This window comes from Eleutherodactylus coqui, chromosome 10 (assembly GCF_035609145.1).
Source record: "Eleutherodactylus coqui strain aEleCoq1 chromosome 10, aEleCoq1.hap1, whole genome shotgun sequence".
NCBI classification, from domain to species: domain Eukaryota; kingdom Metazoa; phylum Chordata; class Amphibia; order Anura; family Eleutherodactylidae; genus Eleutherodactylus; species Eleutherodactylus coqui.
The window spans coordinates 69,054,386-69,081,203 of record NC_089846.1 but is presented as its reverse complement, the minus strand read 5'-3'; positions in this window follow the sequence as shown (position 1 = coordinate 69,081,203).

Genomic DNA, 26,818 nt, shown 5'->3' with positions numbered 1-26,818 from the left:
ATATATCGCGGCTTATCACTTCTTTTGAGGGAGGTACAGTTATTCCAGATAGGGGAATGGGTAGGTTAAGATATTCCAGGGTGGGGAATGCTTATGGGCAAGGCATTATGCTTGATCGGAGGCGGATGAAGTGGCAAAAAAGGCTCGGCCTACACCATGACCATGCAACTCGTCAACCCAAAGTGAATATGAGCCACACAGGTTGGTTGAAATGGCGCAGCATGAATGATAGAACCTGGATCCAAGCGTCCCAGGATACATTGCAGCGAAAACATTCAACAATGTTCAGCGTGACCAATGTTTCTATCTTGGAAAATGAAATCGCATGCTGTATGGAGTGTATTTGACATATATTGTCTCAGGCTTTGCTTGCAGTCCTACCATATCGCACAAAATACAGAAGTGCAGTCAAGGCAGCTTTTTACCTAAAATGGTAAAAATTGGTCAAAGCCTCATGCAGTTTATTAGAACTGGAAGAACATCAATGGCAATTATAAGAATAATGCTGATAATAATACAAATTTTGTATGTATGTTTTCAGCCCTACAAAACCATAACTATAGAAGTTTAAATTTATACGTAAAGCTAGATCTTTGTAGAAATATCTATATTGATATATAACTATCTATTTATATAGCTAGATATATATCTATGCAGTAAGATACATTAGATAGATAGATTAGATAGATAGATAGACTGTATATAAGCCTGCAAGTCTTGCACTTGAAGCAGCTTTATGATGTCATTAAGGCTCGATGGTGACACGCGCACCCGGAACAAGGACCACAGGTTGTTAGCGGCCATTTTTCCGTCAGTCTCCACTGGAGCTAGAAGTGAGCAGACAGATACTCCTATAGACGCTGCTGGAGCCAGATCATTTGTCTCTGTAACGGACAACGTTTGAAATTCGCCCTTAAGCGGGAGACGGCAGCCTACAACAGGCAAATTGATCGCTGCTTATCACTTCTTTTGTGGTAGGTACAGTTATTCCAGATAGGGGAATGGGTATGTTAAGTTATTCCAGGGAGGGGAATGCTTATGGGCAAGGCTTTATGCTTGATCAGAGGCGGATGAAGTGGCATAAAAGGCTCGGCCTACACCATGACCATGCCACTCGTCAACCCAAAGTGAATATGAGCCACACAGGTTGGTTGAAATGGCGCAACATGAATGATGGAACCTGCATCCAAGCGTCCCAGGATGCATTGCAGCGAAAACGTTCAACAATGTTCAGCGTGACCAATGTTTCTATCTTGGAAAATGAAATCGCATGCTGTATGGAGTGTTTTTGACATATCTTGTCTCAGGATTTGCTTGCAGTGCTACCATATCCCACAAAATGCAGTAGTGCAGTCAATGCAGCTTTTTACCTAAAATGGTAAAAATTGGTCAAAGCCTCATGCAGTTTATTACCTGTCCCTGGAATAACATCAATGGCAATTATAGGAATAATGCTGATAATAATACAAATTTTGTATGTCTGTTTTCAGCCCTACAAAACCATAACTATAGAAGTTTAACTTTATACTTAAAGCTAGATATTTGTAGAAATATCTATATTGATATATAACTATCTATTTATATAGCTAGATATATATCTATGCAGTAAGATACATTAGATAGATAGATAGATAGATAGATAGATAGATAGATAGATAGATAGACTGTATATAAGCCTGCAAGTCTTGCACTTGAAGCAGCTTTATGATGTCATTAAGGCTCGATGGTGACACGCGCACCCGGAACAAGGACCACAGGTTGTTAGCGGCCATTTTTCCGTCAGTCTCCACTGGAGCTAGAAGTGAGCAGACAGATACTCCTATAGACGCTGCTGGAGCCAGATCATTTGTCTCTGTAACGGACAACGTTTGAAATTCGCCCTTAAGCGGGAGACGGCAGCCTACAACAGGCAAATTGATCGCTGCTTATCACTTCTTTTGTGGTAGGTACAGTTATTCCAGATAGGGGAATGGGTAGGTTAAGTTATTCCAGGGAGGGGAATGCTTATGGGCAAGGCTTTATGCTTGATCAGAGGCGGATGAAGTGGCATAAAAGGCTCGGCCTACACCATGACCATGCCACTTGTCAACCCAAAGTGAATATGAGCCACACAGGTTGGTTGAAATGGCGCAACATGAATGATGGAACCTGGATCCAAGCGTTCCAGGATGCATTGCAGCGAAAACGTTCAACAATGTTTAGCGTGACCAATGTTTCTATCTTGGAAAATGAAATTGCATGCTGTATGGAGTGTTTTTGACATATCTTGTCTCAGGATTTGCTTGCAGTCCTACCATATCCCACAAAATGCAGAAGTGCAGTCAATGCAGCTTTTTACCTAAAATGGTAAAAATTGCTCAAAGCCTCATGCAGTTTATTACCTGTCCCTGGAAGAACATCAATGGCAATTATAAGAATAATGATGATAATAATACAAATTTTGTATGTATGTTTTCAGCCCTACAAAACCATAACTATAGAAGTTTAAATTTATACGTAAAGCTAGATATTTGTAGAAATATCTATATTGATATATAACTATCTATTTATATAGCTAGATATATATCTATGCAGTAAGATACATTAGATAGATAGATTAGATAGATAGATAGACTGTATATAAGCCTGCAAGTCTTGCACTTGAAGCAGCTTTATGATGTTATTAAGGCTCGATGGTGACACGCGCACCCGGAACAAGGACCACAGGTTGTTAGCGGCCATTTTTCCGTCAGTCTCCACTGGAGCTAGAAGTGAGCAGACAGATACTGCTATAGACGCGGCTGGAGCCAGATCATTTGTCTCTGTGATGGACAACGTTTGAAATTCGCCCTTAAGCGGGAGACGGCAGCCTACAACAGTCAAATATATCGCGGCTTATCACTTCTTTTGAGGGAGGTACAGTTATTCCAGATAGGGGAATGGGTAGGTTAAGATATTCCAGGGTGGGGAATGCTTATGGGCAAGGCATTATGCTTGATCGGAGGCGGATGAAGTGGCAAAAAAGGCTCGGCCTACACCATGACCATGCAACTCGTCAACCCAAAGTGAATATGAGCCACACAGGTTGGTTGAAATGGCGCAGCATGAATAATAGAACCTGGATCCAAGCGTCCCAGGATACATTGCAGCGAAAACGTTCAACAATGTTCAGCGTGACCAATGTTTCTATCTTGGAAAATGAAATCGCATGCTGTATGGAGTGTATTTGACATATATAGTCTCAGGCTTTGCTTGCAGTCCTACCATATCGCACAAACCACAGAAGTGCAGTCAGGGCAGCTTTTTACCTAAAATGGTAAAAATTGGTCAAAGCCTCATGCGGTTTATTACCTGCCCCTGTAATAACATCAATGGCAATTATAAGAATAATGATGATAATAATACAAATTTTGTATGTATGTTTTCAGCCCTACAAAACCATAACTATAGAAGTTTAAATTTATAGGTAAAGCTAGATATTTGTAGAAATATCTATATTGATATATAACTATCTATTTATATAGCTAGATATATATCTATGCAGTAAGATACATTAGATAGATAGATAGATAGATAGATAGATAGATAGATAGACTGTATATAAGCCTGCAAGTCTTGCACTTGAAGCAGCTTTATGATGTCATTAAGGCTCGATGGTGACACGCGCACCCGGAACAAGGATCACAGGTTGTTAGCGGCCATTTTTCCATCAGTCTCCACTGGAGCTAGAAGTGAGCAGACAGATACTCCTATAGACGCTGCTGGAGCCAGATCATTTGTCTCTGTGATGGACAACGTTTGAAATTCGCCCTTTAGCGGGAGACGGCAGCCTACAACAGTCAAATTGATCACTGCTTATCACTTCTTTTGTGGTAGGTACAGTTATTCCAGATAGGGGAATGGGTAGGTTAAGTTATTCCAGGGAGGGGAATGCTTATGGGCAAGGCTTTATGCTTGATCGGAGGCGGATGAAGTGGCATAAAAGGCTCGGCCTACACCATGACCATGCCACTCTTCAACCCAAAGTGAATATAAGCCACACAGGTTGGTTGAAATGGCGCAACATGAATGATGGAACCTGGATCCAAGCGTCCCAGGATGCATTGCAGCGAAAACGTTCAACAATGTTCAGCGTGACCAATGTTTCTATCTTGGAAAATGAAATTGCATGATGTATGGAGTGTATTTGACATATCTTGTCTCAGGATTTGCTTGCAGTCCTACCATATCCCACAAAATGCAGAAGTGCAGTCAATGCAGCTTTTTACCTAAAATGGTAAAAATTGGTCAAAGCCTCATGCGGTTTATTACCTGCCCCTGTAATAACATCAATGGCAATTATAAGAATAATGCTGATAATAATACAAATTTTGTATGTATGTTTTCAGCCCTACAAAACCATAACTATAGAAGTTTAAATTTATACGTAAAGCTAGATATTTGTAGAAATATCTATATTGATATATATCTAGCTATATAAATAGATAGTTATATATCTATGCAGTAAGATACATTAGATAGATAGATAGATAGATAGATAGATAGATAGATAGATAGACTGTATATAAGCCTGCAAGTCTTGCACTTGAAGCGGCTTTATGATGTCACTAAGGCTCGATGGTGACACGCACACCCGGAACAAGGACCACAGGTTGTTAGCGGCCATTTTTCCGTCAGTCTCCACTGGAGCTAGAAGTGAGCTGACAGATACTGCTATAGACGCGGCTGGAGCCAGATCATTTGTCTCTGTGATGGACAACGTTTGAAATTCGCCCTTAAGCAGGAGACGGCAGCCTACAACAGTCAAATATATCGCGGCTTATCACTTCTTTTGAGGGAGGTACAGTTATTCCAGATAGGGGAATGGGTAGGTTAAGATATTCCAGGGTGGGGAATGCTTATGGGCAAGGCATTATGCTTGATCGGAGGCAGATGAAGTGGCAAAAAAGGCTCGGCCTACACCATGACCATGCCACTCTTCAACCCAAAGTGAATATGAGCCAGACAGGTTGGTTGAAATGGCGCAGCATGAATGATAGAACCTGGATCCAAGCGTCTCAGGATGCATTGCAGCGAAAACGTTCAACAATGTTTAGCGTGACCAATGTTTCTATCTTGGAAAATGAAATCGCATGATGTATGGAGTGTATTTGACATATCTTGCCTCAGGCTTTGCTTGCAGCCCTACCATATCGCACAAAATACAGAAGTGTAGTCAATGCAGCTTTTTACCTAAAATGGTAAAAATTGGTCAAAGCCTCATGCAGTTTATTACCTGCCCCTGGAATAACATCAATGGCAATTATAAGAATAATGCTGATAATATGACAAATTCTGTATGTCTGTTTTCAGCCTTACAAAACCCTAACTATAGAAGTTTAACTTTATACTTAAAGCTAGATATTTGTAGAAATATCTATATTGATATATAACTATCTAGTTATATAGCTAGATATATATCTATGCAGTAAGATACATTAGATAGATAGATAGATAGACTGTATATAAGCCTGCAAGTCTTGCACTTGAAGCAGCTTTATGATGTTATTAAGGCTCAATGGTGACACGCGCACCCGGAACAAGGACCACAGGTTGTTAGCGGCCATTTTTCCGTTAGTCTCCACTGGAGCTAGAAGTAAGCAGACAGATACTCCTATAGACGCTGCTGGAGCCAGATCATTTGTCTCTGTGATGGACAACGTTTGAAATTCGCCCTTTAGCGGGAGACGGCAGCCTACAACAGTCAAATTGATCACTGCTTATCACTTCTTTTGTGGTAGGTACAGTTATTCCAGATAGGGGAATGGGTAGGTTAAGTTATTCCAGGGAGGGGAATGCTTATGGGCAAGGCTTTATGCTTGATCGGAGGCGGATGAAGTGGCATAAAAGGCTCGGCCTACACCATGACCATGCCACTCTTCAACCCAAAGTGAATATAAGCCACACAGGTTGGTTGAAATGGCGCAACATGAATGATGGAACCTGGATCCAAGCGTCCCAGGATGCATTGCAGCGAAAACGTTCAACAATGTTCAGCGTGACCAATGTTTCTATCTTGGAAAATGAAATTGCATGATGTATGGAGTGTATTTGACATATATAGTCTCAGGCTTTGCTTGCAGTCCTACCATATCGCACAAACCACAGAAGTGCAGTCAATGCAGCTTTTTACCTAAAATGGTAAAAATTGGTCAAAGCCTCATGCGGTTTATTACCTGCCCCTGTAATAACATCAATGGCAATTATAAGAATAATGATGATAATAATACAAATTTTGTATGTATGTTTTCAGCCCTACAAAACCATAACTATAGAAGTTTAAATTTATAGGTAAAGCTAGATATTTGTAGAAATATCTATATTGATATATAACTATCTATTTATATAGCTAGATATATATCTATGCAGTAAGATACATTAGATAGATAGATAGATAGATAGATAGATAGATAGACTGTATATAAGCCTGCAAGTCTTGCACTTGAAGCAGCTTTATGATGTCATTAAGGCTCGATGGTGACACGCGCACCCGGAACAAGGATCACAGGTTGTTAGCGGCCATTTTTCCATCAGTCTCCACTGGAGCTAGAAGTGAGCAGACAGATACTCCTATAGACGCTGCTGGAGCCAGATCATTTGTCTCTGTGATGGACAACGTTTGAAATTCGCCCTTTAGCGGGAGACGGCAGCCTACAACAGTCAAATTGATCACTGCTTATCACTTCTTTTGTGGTAGGTACAGTTATTCCAGATAGGGGAATGGGTAGGTTAAGTTATTCCAGGGAGGGGAATGCTTATGGGCAAGGCTTTATGCTTGATCGGAGGCGGATGAAGTGGCATAAAAGGCTCGGCCTACACCATGACCATGCCACTCTTCAACCCAAAGTGAATATAAGCCACACAGGTTGGTTGAAATGGCGCAACATGAATGATGGAACCTGGATCCAAGCGTCCCAGGATGCATTGCAGCGAAAACGTTCAACAATGTTCAGCGTGACCAATGTTTCTATCTTGGAAAATGAAATTGCATGATGTATGGAGTGTATTTGACATATCTTGTCTCAGGATTTGCTTGCAGTCCTACCATATCCCACAAAATGCAGAAGTGCAGTCAATGCAGCTTTTTACCTAAAATGGTAAAAATTGGTCAAAGCCTCATGCGGTTTATTACCTGCCCCTGTAATAACATCAATGGCAATTATAAGAATAATGCTGATAATAATACAAATTTTGTATGTATGTTTTCAGCCCTACAAAACCATAACTATAGAAGTTTAAATTTATACGTAAAGCTAGATATTTGTAGAAATATCTATATTGATATATATCTAGCTATATAAATAGATAGTTATATATCTATGCAGTAAGATACATTAGATAGATAGATAGATAGATAGATAGATAGATAGATAGATAGATAGATAGATAGACTGTATATAAGCCTGCAAGTCTTGCACTTGAAGCGGCTTTATGATGTCACTAAGGCTCGATGGTGACACGCGCACCCGGAACAAGGACCACAGGTTGTTAGCGGCCATTTTTCCGTCAGTCTCCACTGGAGCTAGAAGTGAGCTGACAGATACTGCTATAGACGCGGCTGGAGCCAGATCATTTGTCTCTGTGATGGACAACGTTTGAAATTCGCCCTTAAGCAGGAGACGGCAGCCTACAACAGTCAAATATATCGCGGCTTATCACTTCTTTTGAGGGAGGTACAGTTATTCCAGATAGGGGAATGGGTAGGTTAAGATATTCCAGGGTGGGGAATGCTTATGGGCAAGGCATTATGCTTGATCGGAGGCAGATGAAGTGGCAAAAAAGGCTCGGCCTACACCATGACCATGCCACTCTTCAACCCAAAGTGAATATGAGCCAGACAGGTTGGTTGAAATGGCGCAGCATGAATGATAGAACCTGGATCCAAGCGTCTCAGGATGCATTGCAGCGAAAACGTTCAACAATGTTTAGCGTGACCAATGTTTCTATCTTGGAAAATGAAATCGCATGATGTATGGAGTGTATTTGACATATCTTGCCTCAGGCTTTGCTTGCAGCCCTACCATATCGCACAAAATACAGAAGTGTAGTCAATGCAGCTTTTTACCTAAAATGGTAAAAATTGGTCAAAGCCTCATGCAGTTTATTACCTGCCCCTGGAATAACATCAATGGCAATTATAAGAATAATGCTGATAATATGACAAATTCTGTATGTCTGTTTTCAGCCTTACAAAACCCTAACTATAGAAGTTTAACTTTATACTTAAAGCTAGATATTTGTAGAAATATCTATATTGATATATAACTATCTAGTTATATAGCTAGATATATATCTATGCAGTAAGATACATTAGATAGATAGATAGATAGACTGTATATAAGCCTGCAAGTCTTGCACTTGAAGCAGCTTTATGATGTTATTAAGGCTCAATGGTGACACGCGCACCCGGAACAAGGACCACAGGTTGTTAGCGGCCATTTTTCCGTTAGTCTCCACTGGAGCTAGAAGTAAGCAGACAGATACTCCTATAGACGCTGCTGGAGCCAGATCATTTGTCTCTGTGATGGACAACGTTTGAAATTCGCCCTTTAGCGGGAGACGGCAGCCTACAACAGTCAAATTGATCACTGCTTATCACTTCTTTTGTGGTAGGTACAGTTATTCCAGATAGGGGAATGGGTAGGTTAAGTTATTCCAGGGAGGGGAATGCTTATGGGCAAGGCTTTATGCTTGATCGGAGGCGGATGAAGTGGCATAAAAGGCTCGGCCTACACCATGACCATGCCACTCTTCAACCCAAAGTGAATATAAGCCACACAGGTTGGTTGAAATGGCGCAACATGAATGATGGAACCTGGATCCAAGCGTCCCAGGATGCATTGCAGCGAAAACGTTCAACAATGTTCAGCGTGACCAATGTTTCTATCTTGGAAAATGAAATTGCATGATGTATGGAGTGTATTTGACATATCTTGTCTCAGGATTTGCTTGCAGTCCTACCATATCCCACAAAATGCAGAAGTGCAGTCAATGCAGCTTTTTACCTAAAATGGTAAAAATTGGTCAAAGCCTCATGCGGTTTATTACCTGCCCCTGTAATAACATCAATGGCAATTATAAGAATAATGCTGATAATAATACAAATTTTGTATGTATGTTATCAGCCCTTCAAAACCATAACTATAGAAGTTTAAATTTATACGTAAAGCTAGATATTTGTAGAAATATCTATATTGATATATATCTAGCTATATAAATAGATAGTTATATATCTATGCAGTAAGATACATTAGATAGATAGATAGATAGATAGATAGATAGATAGATAGATAGATAGACTGTATATAAGCCTGCAAGTCTTGCACTTGAAGCAGCTTTATGATGTCATTAAGGCTCGATGGTGACACGCGCACCCGGAACAAGGACCACAGGTTGTTAGCGGCCATTTTTCCGTCAGTCTCCACTGGAGCTAGAAGTGAGCAGACAGATACTGCTATAGACGCGGCTGGAGCCAGATCATTTGTCTCTGTGATGGACAACGTTTGAAATTCGCCCTTAAGCGGGAGACGGCAGCCTACAACAGTCAAATATATCGCGGCTTATCACTTCTTTTGAGGGAGGTACAGTTATTCCAGATAGGGGAATGGGTAGGTTAAGATATTCCAGGGTGGGGAATGCTTATGGGCAAGGCATTATGCTTGATCGGAGGCGGATGAAGTGGCAAAAAAGGCTCGGCCTACACCATGACCATGCAACTCGTCAACCCAAAGTGAATATGAGCCACACAGGTTGGTTGAAATGGCGCAGCATGAATGATAGAACCTGGATCCAAGCGTCCCAGGATACATTGCAGCGAAAACATTCAACAATGTTCAGCGTGACCAATGTTTCTATCTTGGAAAATGAAATCGCATGCTGTATGGAGTGTATTTGACATATATTGTCTCAGGCTTTGCTTGCAGTCCTACCATATCGCACAAAATACAGAAGTGCAGTCAAGGCAGCTTTTTACCTAAAATGGTAAAAATTGGTCAAAGCCTCATGCAGTTTATTAGAACTGGAAGAACATCAATGGCAATTATAAGAATAATGCTGATAATAATACAAATTTTGTATGTATGTTTTCAGCCCTACAAAACCATAACTATAGAAGTTTAAATTTATACGTAAAGCTAGATCTTTGTAGAAATATCTATATTGATATATAACTATCTATTTATATAGCTAGATATATATCTATGCAGTAAGATACATTAGATAGATAGATTAGATAGATAGATAGACTGTATATAAGCCTGCAAGTCTTGCACTTGAAGCAGCTTTATGATGTCATTAAGGCTCGATGGTGACACGCGCACCCGGAACAAGGACCACAGGTTGTTAGCGGCCATTTTTCCGTCAGTCTCCACTGGAGCTAGAAGTGAGCAGACAGATACTCCTATAGACGCTGCTGGAGCCAGATCATTTGTCTCTGTAACGGACAACGTTTGAAATTCGCCCTTAAGCGGGAGACGGCAGCCTACAACAGTCAAATTGATCGCTGCTTATCACTTCTTTTGTGGTAGGTACAGTTATTCCAGATAGGGGAATGGGTAGGTTAAGTTATTCCAGGGAGGGGAATGCTTATGGGCAAGGCTTTATGCTTGATCAGAGGCGGATGAAGTGGCATAAAAGGCTCGGCCTACACCATGACCATGCCACTCGTCAACCCAAAGTGAATATGAGCCACACAGGTTGGTTGAAATGGCGCAACATGAATGATGGAACCTGCATCCAAGCGTCCCAGGATGCATTGCAGCGAAAACGTTCAACAATGTTCAGCGTGACCAATGTTTCTATCTTGGAAAATGAAATCGCATGCTGTATGGAGTGTTTTTGACATATCTTGTCTCAGGATTTGCTTGCAGTCCTACCATATCCCACAAAATGCAGTAGTGCAGTCAATGCAGCTTTTTACCTAAAATGGTAAAAATTGGTCAAAGCCTCATGCAGTTTATTACCTGTCCCTGGAATAACATCAATGGCAATTATAGGAATAATGCTGATAATAATACAAATTTTGTATGTCTGTTTTCAGCCCTACAAAACCATAACTATAGAAGTTTAACTTTATACTTAAAGCTAGATATTTGTAGAAATATCTATATTGATATATAACTATCTATTTATATAGCTAGATATATATCTATGCAGTAAGATACATTAGATAGATAGATAGATAGATAGATAGACTGTATATAAGCCTGCAAGTCTTGCACTTGAAGCAGCTTTATGATGTCATTAAGGCTCGATGGTGACACGCGCACCCGGAACAAGGACCACAGGTTGTTAGCGGCCATTTTTCCGTCAGTCTCCACTGGAGCTAGAAGTGAGCAGACAGATACTCCTATAGACGCTGCTGGAGCCAGATCATTTGTCTCTGTAACGGACAACGTTTGAAATTCGCCCTTAAGCGGGAGACGGCAGCCTACAACAGTCAAATTGATCACTGCTTATCACTTCTTTTGTGGTAGGTACAGTTATTCCAGATAGGGGAATGGGTAGGTTAAGTTATTCCAGGGAGGGGAATGCTTATGGGCAAGGCTTTATGCTTGATCGGAGGCGGATGAAGTGGCATAAAAGGCTCGGCCTACACCATGACCATGCCACTCTTCAACCCAAAGTGAATATAAGCCACACAGGTTGGTTGAAATGGCGCAACATGAATGATGGAACCTGGATCCAAGCGTCCCAGGATGCATTGCAGCGAAAACGTTCAACAATGTTCAGCGTGACCAATGTTTCTATCTTGGAAAATGAAATTGCATGATGTATGGAGTGTATTTGACATATCTTGTCTCAGGATTTGCTTGCAGTCCTACCATATCCCACAAAATGCAGAAGTGCAGTCAATGCAGCTTTTTACCTAAAATGGTAAAAATTGGTCAAAGCCTCATGCGGTTTATTACCTGCCCCTGTAATAACATCAATGGCAATTATAAGAATAATGCTGATAATAATACAAATTTTGTATGTATGTTTTCAGCCCTACAAAACCATAACTATAGAAGTTTAAATTTATACGTAAAGCTAGATATTTGTAGAAATATCTATATTGATATATATCTAGCTATATAAATAGATAGTTATATATCTATGCAGTAAGATACATTAGATAGATAGATAGATAGATAGATAGATAGATAGATAGATAGACTGTATATAAGCCTGCAAGTCTTGCACTTGAAGCGGCTTTATGATGTCACTAAGGCTCGATGGTGACACGCACACCCGGAACAAGGACCACAGGTTGTTAGCGGCCATTTTTCCGTCAGTCTCCACTGGAGCTAGAAGTGAGCTGACAGATACTGCTATAGACGCGGCTGGAGCCAGATCATTTGTCTCTGTGATGGACAACGTTTGAAATTCGCCCTTAAGCAGGAGACGGCAGCCTACAACAGTCAAATATATCGCGGCTTATCACTTCTTTTGAGGGAGGTACAGTTATTCCAGATAGGGGAATGGGTAGGTTAAGATATTCCAGGGTGGGGAATGCTTATGGGCAAGGCATTATGCTTGATCGGAGGCAGATGAAGTGGCAAAAAAGGCTCGGCCTACACCATGACCATGCCACTCTTCAACCCAAAGTGAATATGAGCCAGACAGGTTGGTTGAAATGGCGCAGCATGAATGATAGAACCTGGATCCAAGCGTCTCAGGATGCATTGCAGCGAAAACGTTCAACAATGTTTAGCGTGACCAATGTTTCTATCTTGGAAAATGAAATCGCATGATGTATGGAGTGTATTTGACATATCTTGCCTCAGGCTTTGCTTGCAGCCCTACCATATCGCACAAAATACAGAAGTGTAGTCAATGCAGCTTTTTACCTAAAATGGTAAAAATTGGTCAAAGCCTCATGCAGTTTATTACCTGCCCCTGGAATAACATCAATGGCAATTATAAGAATAATGCTGATAATATGACAAATTCTGTATGTCTGTTTTCAGCCTTACAAAACCCTAACTATAGAAGTTTAACTTTATACTTAAAGCTAGATATTTGTAGAAATATCTATATTGATATATAACTATCTAGTTATATAGCTAGATATATATCTATGCAGTAAGATACATTAGATAGATAGATAGATAGACTGTATATAAGCCTGCAAGTCTTGCACTTGAAGCAGCTTTATGATGTTATTAAGGCTCAATGGTGACACGCGCACCCGGAACAAGGACCACAGGTTGTTAGCGGCCATTTTTCCGTTAGTCTCCACTGGAGCTAGAAGTAAGCAGACAGATACTCCTATAGACGCTGCTGGAGCCAGATCATTTGTCTCTGTGATGGACAACGTTTGAAATTCGCCCTTTAGCGGGAGACGGCAGCCTACAACAGTCAAATTGATCACTGCTTATCACTTCTTTTGTGGTAGGTACAGTTATTCCAGATAGGGGAATGGGTAGGTTAAGTTATTCCAGGGAGGGGAATGCTTATGGGCAAGGCTTTATGCTTGATCGGAGGCGGATGAAGTGGCATAAAAGGCTCGGCCTACACCATGACCATGCCACTCTTCAACCCAAAGTGAATATAAGCCACACAGGTTGGTTGAAATGGCGCAACATGAATGATGGAACCTGGATCCAAGCGTCCCAGGATGCATTGCAGCGAAAACGTTCAACAATGTTCAGCGTGACCAATGTTTCTATCTTGGAAAATGAAATTGCATGATGTATGGAGTGTATTTGACATATCTTGTCTCAGGATTTGCTTGCAGTCCTACCATATCCCACAAAATGCAGAAGTGCAGTCAATGCAGCTTTTTACCTAAAATGGTAAAAATTGGTCAAAGCCTCATGCGGTTTATTACCTGCCCCTGTAATAACATCAATGGCAATTATAAGAATAATGCTGATAATAATACAAATTTTGTATGTATGTTATCAGCCCTTCAAAACCATAACTATAGAAGTTTAAATTTATACGTAAAGCTAGATATTTGTAGAAATATCTATATTGATATATATCTAGCTATATAAATAGATAGTTATATATCTATGCAGTAAGATACATTAGATAGATAGATAGATAGATAGATAGATAGATAGATAGATAGATAGATAGATAGATAGATAGATAGATAGATAGACTGTATATAAGCCTGCAAGTCTTGCACTTGAAGCAGCTTTATGATGTCATTAAGGCTCGATGGTGACACGCGCACCCGGAACAAGGACCACAGGTTGTTAGCGGCCATTTTTCCGTCAGTCTCCACTGGAGCTAGAAGTGAGCAGACAGATACTGCTATAGACGCGGCTGGAGCCAGATCATTTGTCTCTGTGATGGACAACGTTTGAAATTCGCCCTTAAGCGGGAGACGGCAGCCTACAACAGTCAAATATATCGCGGCTTATCACTTCTTTTGAGGGAGGTACAGTTATTCCAGATAGGGGAATGGGTAGGTTAAGATATTCCAGGGTGGGGAATGCTTATGGGCAAGGCATTATGCTTGATCGGAGGCGGATGAAGTGGCAAAAAAGGCTCGGCCTACACCATGACCATGCAACTCGTCAACCCAAAGTGAATATGAGCCACACAGGTTGGTTGAAATGGCGCAGCATGAATGATAGAACCTGGATCCAAGCGTCCCAGGATACATTGCAGCGAAAACATTCAACAATGTTCAGCGTGACCAATGTTTCTATCTTGGAAAATGAAATCGCATGCTGTATGGAGTGTATTTGACATATATTGTCTCAGGCTTTGCTTGCAGTCCTACCATATCGCACAAAATACAGAAGTGCAGTCAAGGCAGCTTTTTACCTAAAATGGTAAAAATTGGTCAAAGCCTCATGCAGTTTATTAGAACTGGAAGAACATCAATGGCAATTATAAGAATAATGCTGATAATAATACAAATTTTGTATGTATGTTTTCAGCCCTACAAAACCATAACTATAGAAGTTTAAATTTATACGTAAAGCTAGATCTTTGTAGAAATATCTATATTGATATATAACTATCTATTTATATAGCTAGATATATATCTATGCAGTAAGATACATTAGATAGATAGATTAGATAGATAGATAGACTGTATATAAGCCTGCAAGTCTTGCACTTGAAGCAGCTTTATGATGTCATTAAGGCTCGATGGTGACACGCGCACCCGGAACAAGGACCACAGGTTGTTAGCGGCCATTTTTCCGTCAGTCTCCACTGGAGCTAGAAGTGAGCAGACAGATACTCCTATAGACGCTGCTGGAGCCAGATCATTTGTCTCTGTAACGGACAACGTTTGAAATTCGCCCTTAAGCGGGAGACGGCAGCCTACAACAGTCAAATTGATCGCTGCTTATCACTTCTTTTGTGGTAGGTACAGTTATTCCAGATAGGGGAATGGGTAGGTTAAGTTATTCCAGGGAGGGGAATGCTTATGGGCAAGGCTTTATGCTTGATCAGAGGCGGATGAAGTGGCATAAAAGGCTCGGCCTACACCATGACCATGCCACTCGTCAACCCAAAGTGAATATGAGCCACACAGGTTGGTTGAAATGGCGCAACATGAATGATGGAACCTGCATCCAAGCGTCCCAGGATGCATTGCAGCGAAAACGTTCAACAATGTTCAGCGTGACCAATGTTTCTATCTTGGAAAATGAAATCGCATGCTGTATGGAGTGTTTTTGACATATCTTGTCTCAGGATTTGCTTGCAGTCCTACCATATCCCACAAAATGCAGTAGTGCAGTCAATGCAGCTTTTTACCTAAAATGGTAAAAATTGGTCAAAGCCTCATGCAGTTTATTACCTGTCCCTGGAATAACATCAATGGCAATTATAGGAATAATGCTGATAATAATACAAATTTTGTATGTCTGTTTTCAGCCCTACAAAACCATAACTATAGAAGTTTAACTTTATACTTAAAGCTAGATATTTGTAGAAATATCTATATTGATATATAACTATCTATTTATATAGCTAGATATATATCTATGCAGTAAGATACATTAGATAGATAGATAGATAGATAGATAGACTGTATATAAGCCTGCAAGTCTTGCACTTGAAGCAGCTTTATGATGTCATTAAGGCTCGATGGTGACACGCGCACCCGGAACAAGGACCACAGGTTGTTAGCGGCCATTTTTCCGTCAGTCTCCACTGGAGCTAGAAGTGAGCAGACAGATACTCCTATAGACGCTGCTGGAGCCAGATCATTTGTCTCTGTAACGGACAACGTTTGAAATTCGCCCTTAAGCGGGAGACGGCAGCCTACAACAGGCAAATTGATCGCTGCTTATCACTTCTTTTGTGGTAGGTACAGTTATTCCAGATAGGGGAATGGGTAGGTTAAGTTATTCCAGGGAGGGGAATGCTTATGGGCAAGGCTTTATGCTTGATCAGAGGCGGATGAAGTGGCATAAAAGGCTCGGCCTACACCATGACCATGCCACTTGTCAACCCAAAGTGAATATGAGCCACACAGGTTGGTTGAAATGGCGCAACATGAATGATGGAACCTGGATCCAAGCGTTCCAGGATGCATTGCAGCGAAAACGTTCAACAATGTTTAGCGTGACCAATGTTTCTATCTTGGAAAATGAAATTGCATGCTGTATGGAGTGTTTTTGACATATCTTGTCTCAGGATTTGCTTGCAGTCCTACCATATCCCACAAAATGCAGAAGTGCAGTCAATGCAGCTTTTTACCTAAAATGGTAAAAATTGGTCAAAGCCTCATGCAGTTTATTACCTGTCCCTGGAAGAACATCAATGGCAATTATAAGAATAATGATGATAATAATACAAATTTTGTATGTATGTTTTCAGCCCTACAAAACCATAACTATAGAAGTTTAAATTTATACGTAAAGCTAGATATTTGTAGAAATATCTATATTGATATATAACTATCTATTTATATAGCTAGATATATATCTATGCAGTAAGATACATTAGATAGATAGATTAGATAGATAGATAGACTGTATATAAGCCTGCAAGTCTTGCACTTGAAGCAGCTTTATGATGTTATTAAGGCTCGATGGCGACACGCGCACCCGGAACAAGGACCACAGGTTGTTAGCGGCCATTTTTCCGTCAGTCTCCACTGGAGCTAGAAGTGAGCAGACAGATACTGCTATAGACGCGGCTGGAGCCAGATCATTTGTCTCTGTGATGGACAACGTTTGAAATTCGCCCTTAAGCGGGAGACGGCAGCCTACAACAGTCAAATATATCGCGGCTTATCACTTCTTTTGAGGGAGGTACAGTTATTCCAGATAGGGGAATGGGTAGGTTAAGATATTCCAGGGTGGGGAATGCTTATGGGCAAGGCATTATGCTTGATCGGAGGCGGATGAAGTGGCAAAAAAGGCTCGGCCTACACCATGACCATGCAACTCGTCAACCCAAAGTGAATATGAGCCACACAGGTTGGTTGAAATGGCGCAGCATGAATAATAGAACCTGGATCCAAGCGTCCCAGGATACATTGCAGCGAAAACGTTCAACAATGTTCAGCGTGACCAATGTTTCTATCTTGGAAAATGAAATCGCATGCTGTATGGAGTGTATTTGACATATATAGTCTCAGGCTTTGCTTGCAGTCCTACCATATCGCACAAACCACAGAAGTGCAGTCAGGGCAGCTTTTTACCTAAAATGGTAAAAATTGGTCAAAGCCTCATGCGGTTTATTACCTGCCCCTGTAATAACATCAATGGCAATTATAAGAATAATGATGATAATAATACAAATTTTGTATGTATGTTTTCAGCCCTACAAAACCATAACTATAGAAGTTTAAATTTATAGGTAAAGCTAGATATTTGTAGAAATATCTATATTGATATATAACTATCTATTTATATAGCTAGATATATATCTATGCAGTAAGATACATTAGATAGATAGATAGATAGATAGATAGATAGACTGTATATAAGCCTGCAAGTCTTGCACTTGAAGCAGCTTTATGATGTCATTAAGGCTCGATGGTGACACGCGCACCCGGAACAAGGATCACAGGTTGTTAGCGGCCATTTTTCCATCAGTCTCCACTGGAGCTAGAAGTGAGCAGACAGATACTCCTATAGACGCTGCTGGAGCCAGATCATTTGTCTCTGTGATGGACAACGTTTGAAATTCGCCCTTTAGCGGGAGACGGCAGCCTACAACAGTCAAATTGATCACTGCTTATCACTTCTTTTGTGGTAGGTACAGTTATTCCAGATAGGGGAATGGGTAGGTTAAGTTATTCCAGGGAGGGGAATGCTTATGGGCAAGGCTTTATGCTTGATCGGAGGCGGATGAAGTGGCATAAAAGGCTCGGCCTACACCATGACCATGCCACTCTTCAACCCAAAGTGAATATAAGCCACACAGGTTGGTTGAAATGGCGCAACATGAATGATGGAACCTGGATCCAAGCGTCCCAGGATGCATTGCAGCGAAAACGTTCAACAATGTTCAGCGTGACCAATGTTTCTATCTTGGAAAATGAAATTGCATGATGTATGGAGTGTATTTGACATATCTTGTCTCAGGATTTGCTTGCAGTCCTACCATATCCCACAAAATGCAGAAGTGCAGTCAATGCAGCTTTTTACCTAAAATGGTAAAAATTGGTCAAAGCCTCATGCGGTTTATTACCTGCCCCTGTAATAACATCAATGGCAATTATAAGAATAATGCTGATAATAATACAAATTTTGTATGTATGTTTTCAGCCCTACAAAACCATAACTATAGAAGTTTAAATTTATACGTAAAGCTAGATATTTGTAGAAATATCTATATTGATATATAACTATCTATTTATATAGCTAGATATATATCTATGCAGTAAGATAGATAGATAGATAGATAGATAGATAGATAGATAGATAGACTGTATATAAGCCTGCAAGTCTTGCACTTGAAGCGGCTTTATGATGTCACTAAGGCTCGATGGTGACACGCACACCCGGAACAAGGACCACAGGTTGTTAGCGGCCATTTTTCCGTCAGTCTCCACTGGAGCTAGAAGTGAGCAGACAGATACTGCTATAGACGCGGCTGGAGCCAGATCATTTGTCTCTGTGATGGACAACGTTTGAAATTCGCCCTTAAGCGGGAGACGGCAGCCTACAACAGTCAAATATATCGCGGCTTATCACTTCTTTTGAGGGAGGTACAGTTATTCCAGATAGGGGAATGGGTAGGTTAAGATATTCCAGGGTGGGGAATGCTTATGGGCAAGGCATTATGCTTGATCGGAGGCGGATGAAGTGGCAAAAAAGGCTCGGCCTACACCATGACCATGCCACTCTTCAACCCAAACTGAATATGAGCCACACAGGTTGGTTGAAATGGCGCAGCATGAATGATAGAACCTGGATCCAAGCGTCCCAGGATACATTGCAGCGAAAACATTCAACAATGTTCAGCGTGACCAATGTTTCTATCTTGGAAAATGAAATCGCATGCTGTATGGAGTGTATTTGACATATATTGTCTCAGGCTTTGCTTGCAGTCCTACCATATCGCACAAAATACAGAAGTGCAGTCAAGGCAGCTTTTTACCTAAAATGGTAAAAATTGGTCAAAGCCTCATGCAGTTTATTAGAACTGGAAGAACATCAATGGCAATTATAAGAATAATGCTGATAATAATACAAATTTTGTATGTATGTTTTCAGCCCTACAAAACCATAACTATAGAAGTTTAAATTTATACGTAAAGCTAGATATTTGTAGAAATATCTATATTGATATATAACTATCTATTTATATAGCTAGATATATATCTATGCAGTAAGATACATTAGATAGATAGATTAGATAGATAGATAGACTGTATATAAGCCTGCAAGTCTTGCACTTGAAGCAGCTTTATGATGTCATTAAGGCTCGATGGTGACACGCGCACCCGGAACAAGGACCACAGGTTGTTAGCGGCCATTTTTCCGTCAGTCTCCACTGGAGCTAGAAGTGAGCAGACAGATACTGCTATAGACGCGGCTGGAGCCAGATCATTTGTCTCTGTGATGGACAACGTTTGAAATTCGCCCTTAAGCGGGAGACGGCAGCCTACAACAGTCAAATATATCGCGGCTTATCACTTCTTTTGAGGGAGGTACAGTTATTCCAGATAGGGGAATGGGTAGGTTAAGATATTCCAGGGTGGGGAATGCTTATGGGCAAGGCATTATGCTTGATCGGAGGCGGATGAAGTGGCAAAAAAGGCTCGGCCTACACCATGACCATGCAACTCGTCAACCCAAAGTGAATATGAGCCACACAGGTTGGTTGAAATGGCGCAGCATGAATGATAGAACCTGGATCCAAGCGTCCCAGGATACATTGCAGCGAAAACATTCAACAATGTTCAGCGTGACCAATGTTTCTATCTTGGAAAATGAAATCGCATGCTGTATGGAGTGTATTTGACATATATTGTCTCAGGCTTTGCTTGCAGTCCTACCATATCGCACAAAATACAGAAGTGCAGTCAAGGCAGCTTTTTACCTAAAATGGTAAAAATTGGTCAAAGCCTCATGCAGTTTATTAGAACTGGAAGAACATCAATGGCAATTATAAGAATAATGCTGATAATAATACAAATTTTGTATGTATGTTTTCAGCCCTACAAAACCATAACTATAGAAGTTTAAATTTATACGTAAAGCTAGATCTTTGTAGAAATATCTATATTGATATATAACTATCTATTTATATAGCTAGATATATATCTATGCAGTAAGATACATTAGATAGATAGATTAGATAGATAGATAGACTGTATATAAGCCTGCAAGTCTTGCACTTGAAGCAGCTTTATGATGTCATTAAGGCTCGATGGTGACACGCGCACCCGGAACAAGGACCACAGGTTGTTAGCGGCCATTTTTCCGTCAGTCTCCACTGGAGCTAGAAGTGAGCAGACAGATACTCCTATAGACGCTGCTGGAGCCAGATCATTTGTCTCTGTAACGGACAACGTTTGAAATTCGCCCTTAAGCGGGAGACGGCAGCCTACAACAGGCAAATTGATCGCTGCTTATCACTTCTTTTGTGGTAGGTACAGTTATTCCAGATAGGGGAATGGGTATGTTAAGTTATTCCAGGGAGGGGAATGCTTATGGGCAAGGCTTTATGCTTGATCAGAGGCGGATGAAGTGGCATAAAAGGCTCGGCCTACACCATGACCATGCCACTCGTCAACCCAAAGTGAATATGAGCCACACAGGTTGGTTGAAATGGCGCAACATGAATGATGGAACCTGCATCCAAGCGTCCCAGGATGCATTGCAGCGAAAACGTTCAACAATGTTCAGCGTGACCAATGTTTCTATCTTGGAAAATGAAATCGCATGCTGTATGGAGTGTTTTTGACATATCTTGTCTCAGGATTTGCTTGCAGTGCTACCATATCCCACAAAATGCAGTAGTGCAGTCAATGCAGCTTTTTACCTAAAATGGTAAAAATTGGTCAAAGCCTCATGCAGTTTATTACCTGTCCCTGGAATAACATCAATGGCAATTATAGGAATAATGCTGATAATAATACAAATTTTGTATGTCTGTTTTCAGCCCTACAAAACCATAACTATAGAAGTTTAACTTTATACTTAAAGCTAGATATTTGTAGAAATATCTATATTGATATATAACTATCTATTTATATAGCTAGATATATATCTATGCAGTAAGATACATTAGATAGATAGATAGATAGATAGATAGATAGATAGATAGATAGATAGATAGACTGTATATAAGCCTGCAAGTCTTGCACTTGAAGCAGCTTTATGATGTCATTAAGGCTCGATGGTGACACGCGCACCCGGAACAAGGACCACAGGTTGTTAGCGGCCATTTTTCCGTCAGTCTCCACTGGAGCTAGAAGTGAGCAGACAGATACTCCTATAGACGCTGCTGGAGCCAGATCATTTGTCTCTGTAACGGACAACGTTTGAAATTCGCCCTTAAGCGGGAGACGGCAGCCTACAACAGGCAAATTGATCGCTGCTTATCACTTCTTTTGTGGTAGGTACAGTTATTCCAGATAGGGGAATGGGTAGGTTAAGTTATTCCAGGGAGGGGAATGCTTATGGGCAAGGCTTTATGCTTGATCAGAGGCGGATGAAGTGGCATAAAAGGCTCGGCCTACACCATGACCATGCCACTTGTCAACCCAAAGTGAATATGAGCCACACAGGTTGGTTGAAATGGCGCAACATGAATGATGGAACCTGGATCCAAGCGTTCCAGGATGCATTGCAGCGAAAACGTTCAACAATGTTTAGCGTGACCAATGTTTCTATCTTGGAAAATGAAATTGCATGCTGTATGGAGTGTTTTTGACATATCTTGTCTCAGGATTTGCTTGCAGTCCTACCATATCCCACAAAATGCAGAAGTGCAGTCAATGCAGCTTTTTACCTAAAATGGTAAAAATTGCTCAAAGCCTCATGCAGTTTATTACCTGTCCCTGGAAGAACATCAATGGCAATTATAAGAATAATGATGATAATAATACAAATTTTGTATGTATGTTTTCAGCCCTACAAAACCATAACTATAGAAGTTTAAATTTATACGTAAAGCTAGATATTTGTAGAAATATCTATATTGATATATAACTATCTATTTATATAGCTAGATATATATCTATGCAGTAAGATACATTAGATAGATAGATTAGATAGATAGATAGACTGTATATAAGCCTGCAAGTCTTGCACTTGAAGCAGCTTTATGATGTTATTAAGGCTCGATGGTGACACGCGCACCCGGAACAAGGACCACAGGTTGTTAGCGGCCATTTTTCCGTCAGTCTCCACTGGAGCTAGAAGTGAGCAGACAGATACTGCTATAGACGCGGCTGGAGCCAGATCATTTGTCTCTGTGATGGACAACGTTTGAAATTCGCCCTTAAGCGGGAGACGGCAGCCTACAACAGTCAAATATATCGCGGCTTATCACTTCTTTTGAGGGAGGTACAGTTATTCCAGATAGGGGAATGGGTAGGTTAAGATATTCCAGGGTGGGGAATGCTTATGGGCAAGGCATTATGCTTGATCGGAGGCGGATGAAGTGGCAAAAAAGGCTCGGCCTACACCATGACCATGCAACTCGTCAACCCAAAGTGAATATGAGCCACACAGGTTGGTTGAAATGGCGCAGCATGAATAATAGAACCTGGATCCAAGCGTCCCAGGATACATTGCAGCGAAAACGTTCAACAATGTTCAGCGTGACCAATGTTTCTATCTTGGAAAATGAAATCGCATGCTGTATGGAGTGTATTTGACATATATAGTCTCAGGCTTTGCTTGCAGTCCTACCATATCGCACAAACCACAGAAGTGCAGTCAGGGCAGCTTTTTACCTAAAATGGTAAAAATTGGTCAAAGCCTCATGCGGTTTATTACCTGCCCCTGTAATAACATCAATGGCAATTATAAGAATAATGATGATAATAATACAAATTTTGTATGTATGTTTTCAGCCCTACAAAACCATAACTATAGAAGTTTAAATTTATAGGTAAAGCTAGATATTTGTAGAAATATCTATATTGATATATAACTATCTATTTATATAGCTAGATATATATCTATGCAGTAAGATACATTAGATAGATAGATAGATAGATAGATAGATAGACTGTATATAAGCCTGCAAGTCTTGCACTTGAAGCAGCTTTATGATGTCATTAAGGCTCGATGGTGACACGCGCACCCGGAACAAGGATCACAGGTTGTTAGCGGCCATTTTTCCATCAGTCTCCACTGGAGCTAGAAGTGAGCAGACAGATACTCCTATAGACGCTGCTGGAGCCAGATCATTTGTCTCTGTGATGGACAACGTTTGAAATTCGCCCTTTAGCGGGAGACGGCAGCCTACAACAGTCAAATTGATCACTGCTTATCACTTCTTTTGTGGTAGGTACAGTTATTCCAGATAGGGGAATGGGTAGGTTAAGTTATTCCAGGGAGGGGAATGCTTATGGGCAAGGCTTTATGCTTGATCGGAGGCGGATGAAGTGGCATAAAAGGCTCGGCCTACACCATGACCATGCCACTCTTCAACCCAAAGTGAATATAAGCCACACAGGTTGGTTGAAATGGCGCAACATGAATGATGGAACCTGGATCCAAGCGTCCCAGGATGCATTGCAGCGAAAACGTTCAACAATGTTCAGCGTGACCAATGTTTCTATCTTGGAAAATGAAATTGCATGATGTATGGAGTGTATTTGACATATCTTGTCTCAGGATTTGCTTGCAGTCCTACCATATCCCACAAAATGCAGAAGTGCAGTCAATGCAGCTTTTTACCTAAAATGGTAAAAATTGGTCAAAGCCTCATGCGGTTTATTACCTGCCCCTGTAATAACATCAATGGCAATTATAAGAATAATGCTGATAATAATACAAATTTTGTATGTATGTTTTCAGCCCTACAAAACCATAACTATAGAAGTTTAAATTTATACGTAAAGCTAGATATTTGTAGAAATATCTATATTGATATATAACTATCTATTTATATAGCTAGATATATATCTATGCAGTAAGATAGATAGATAGATAGATAGATAGATAGATAGATAGATAGACTGTATATAAGCCTGCAAGTCTTGCACTTGAAGCGGCTTTATGATGTCACTAAGGCTCGATGGTGACACGCACACCCGGAACAAGGACCACAGGTTGTTAGCGGCCATTTTTCCGTCAGTCTCCACTGGAGCTAGAAGTGAGCAGACAGATACTGCTATAGACGCGGCTGGAGCCAGATCATTTGTCTCTGTGATGGACAACGTTTGAAATTCGCCCTTAAGCGGGAGACGGCAGCCTACAACAGTCAAATATATCGCGGCTTATCACTTCTTTTGAGGGAGGTACAGTTATTCCAGATAGGGGAATGGGTAGGTTAAGATATTCCAGGGTGGGGAATGCTTATGGGCAAGGCATTATGCTTGATCGGAGGCGGATGAAGTGGCAAAAAAGGCTCGGCCTACACCATGACCATGCCACTCTTCAACCCAAACTGAATATGAGCCACACAGGTTGGTTGAAATGGCGCAGCATGAATGATAGAACCTGGATCCAAGCGTCCCAGGATACATTGCAGCGAAAACATTCAACAATGTTCAGCGTGACCAATGTTTCTATCTTGGAAAATGAAATCGCATGCTGTATGGAGTGTATTTGACATATATTGTCTCAGGCTTTGCTTGCAGTCCTACCATATCGCACAAAATACAGAAGTGCAGTCAAGGCAGCTTTTTACCTAAAATGGTAAAAATTGGTCAAAGCCTCATGCAGTTTATTAGAACTGGAAGAACATCAATGGCAATTATAAGAATAATGCTGATAATAATACAAATTTTGTATGTATGTTTTCAGCCCTACAAAACCATAACTATAGAAGTTTAAATTTATACGTAAAGCTAGATCTTTGTAGAAATATCTATATTGATATATAACTATCTATTTATATAGCTAGATATATATCTATGCAGTAAGATACATTAGATAGATAGATTAGATAGATAGATAGACTGTATATAAGCCTGCAAGTCTTGCACTTGAAGCAGCTTTATGATGTCATTAAGGCTCGATGGTGACACGCGCACCCGGAACAAGGACCACAGGTTGTTAGCGGCCATTTTTCCGTCAGTCTCCACTGGAGCTAGAAGTGAGCAGACAGATACTCCTATAGACGCTGCTGGAGCCAGATCATTTGTCTCTGTAACGGACAACGTTTGAAATTCGCCCTTAAGCGGGAGACGGCAGCCTACAACAGGCAAATTGATCGCTGCTTATCACTTCTTTTGTGGTAGGTACAGTTATTCCAGATAGGGGAATGGGTATGTTAAGTTATTCCAGGGAGGGGAATGCTTATGGGCAAGGCTTTATGCTTGATCAGAGGCGGATGAAGTGGCATAAAAGGCTCGGCCTACACCATGACCATGCCACTCGTCAACCCAAAGTGAATATGAGCCACACAGGTTGGTTGAAATGGCGCAACATGAATGATGGAACCTGCATCCAAGCGTCCCAGGATGCATTGCAGCGAAAACGTTCAACAATGTTCAGCGTGACCAATGTTTCTATCTTGGAAAATGAAATCGCATGCTGTATGGAGTGTTTTTGACATATCTTGTCTCAGGATTTGCTTGCAGTGCTACCATATCCCACAAAATGCAGTAGTGCAGTCAATGCAGCTTTTTACCTAAAATGGTAAAAATTGGTCAAAGCCTCATGCAGTTTATTACCTGTCCCTGGAATAACATCAATGGCAATTATAGGAATAATGCTGATAATAATACAAATTTTGTATGTCTGTTTTCAGCCCTACAAAACCATAACTATAGAAGTTTAACTTTATACTTAAAGCTAGATATTTGTAGAAATATCTATATTGATATATAACTATCTATTTATATAGCTAGATATATATCTATGCAGTAAGATACATTAGATAGATAGATAGATAGATAGATAGATAGATAGATAGATAGATAGATAGATAGACTGTATATAAGCCTGCAAGTCTTGCACTTGAAGCAGCTTTATGATGTCATTAAGGCTCGATGGTGACACGCGCACCCGGAACAAGGACCACAGGTTGTTAGCGGCCATTTTTCCGTCAGTCTCCACTGGAGCTAGAAGTGAGCAGACAGATACTCCTATAGACGCTGCTGGAGCCAGATCATTTGTCTCTGTAACGGACAACGTTTGAAATTCGCCCTTAAGCGGGAGACGGCAGCCTACAACAGGCAAATTGATCGCTGCTTATCACTTCTTTTGTGGTAGGTACAGTTATTCCAGATAGGGGAATGGGTAGGTTAAGT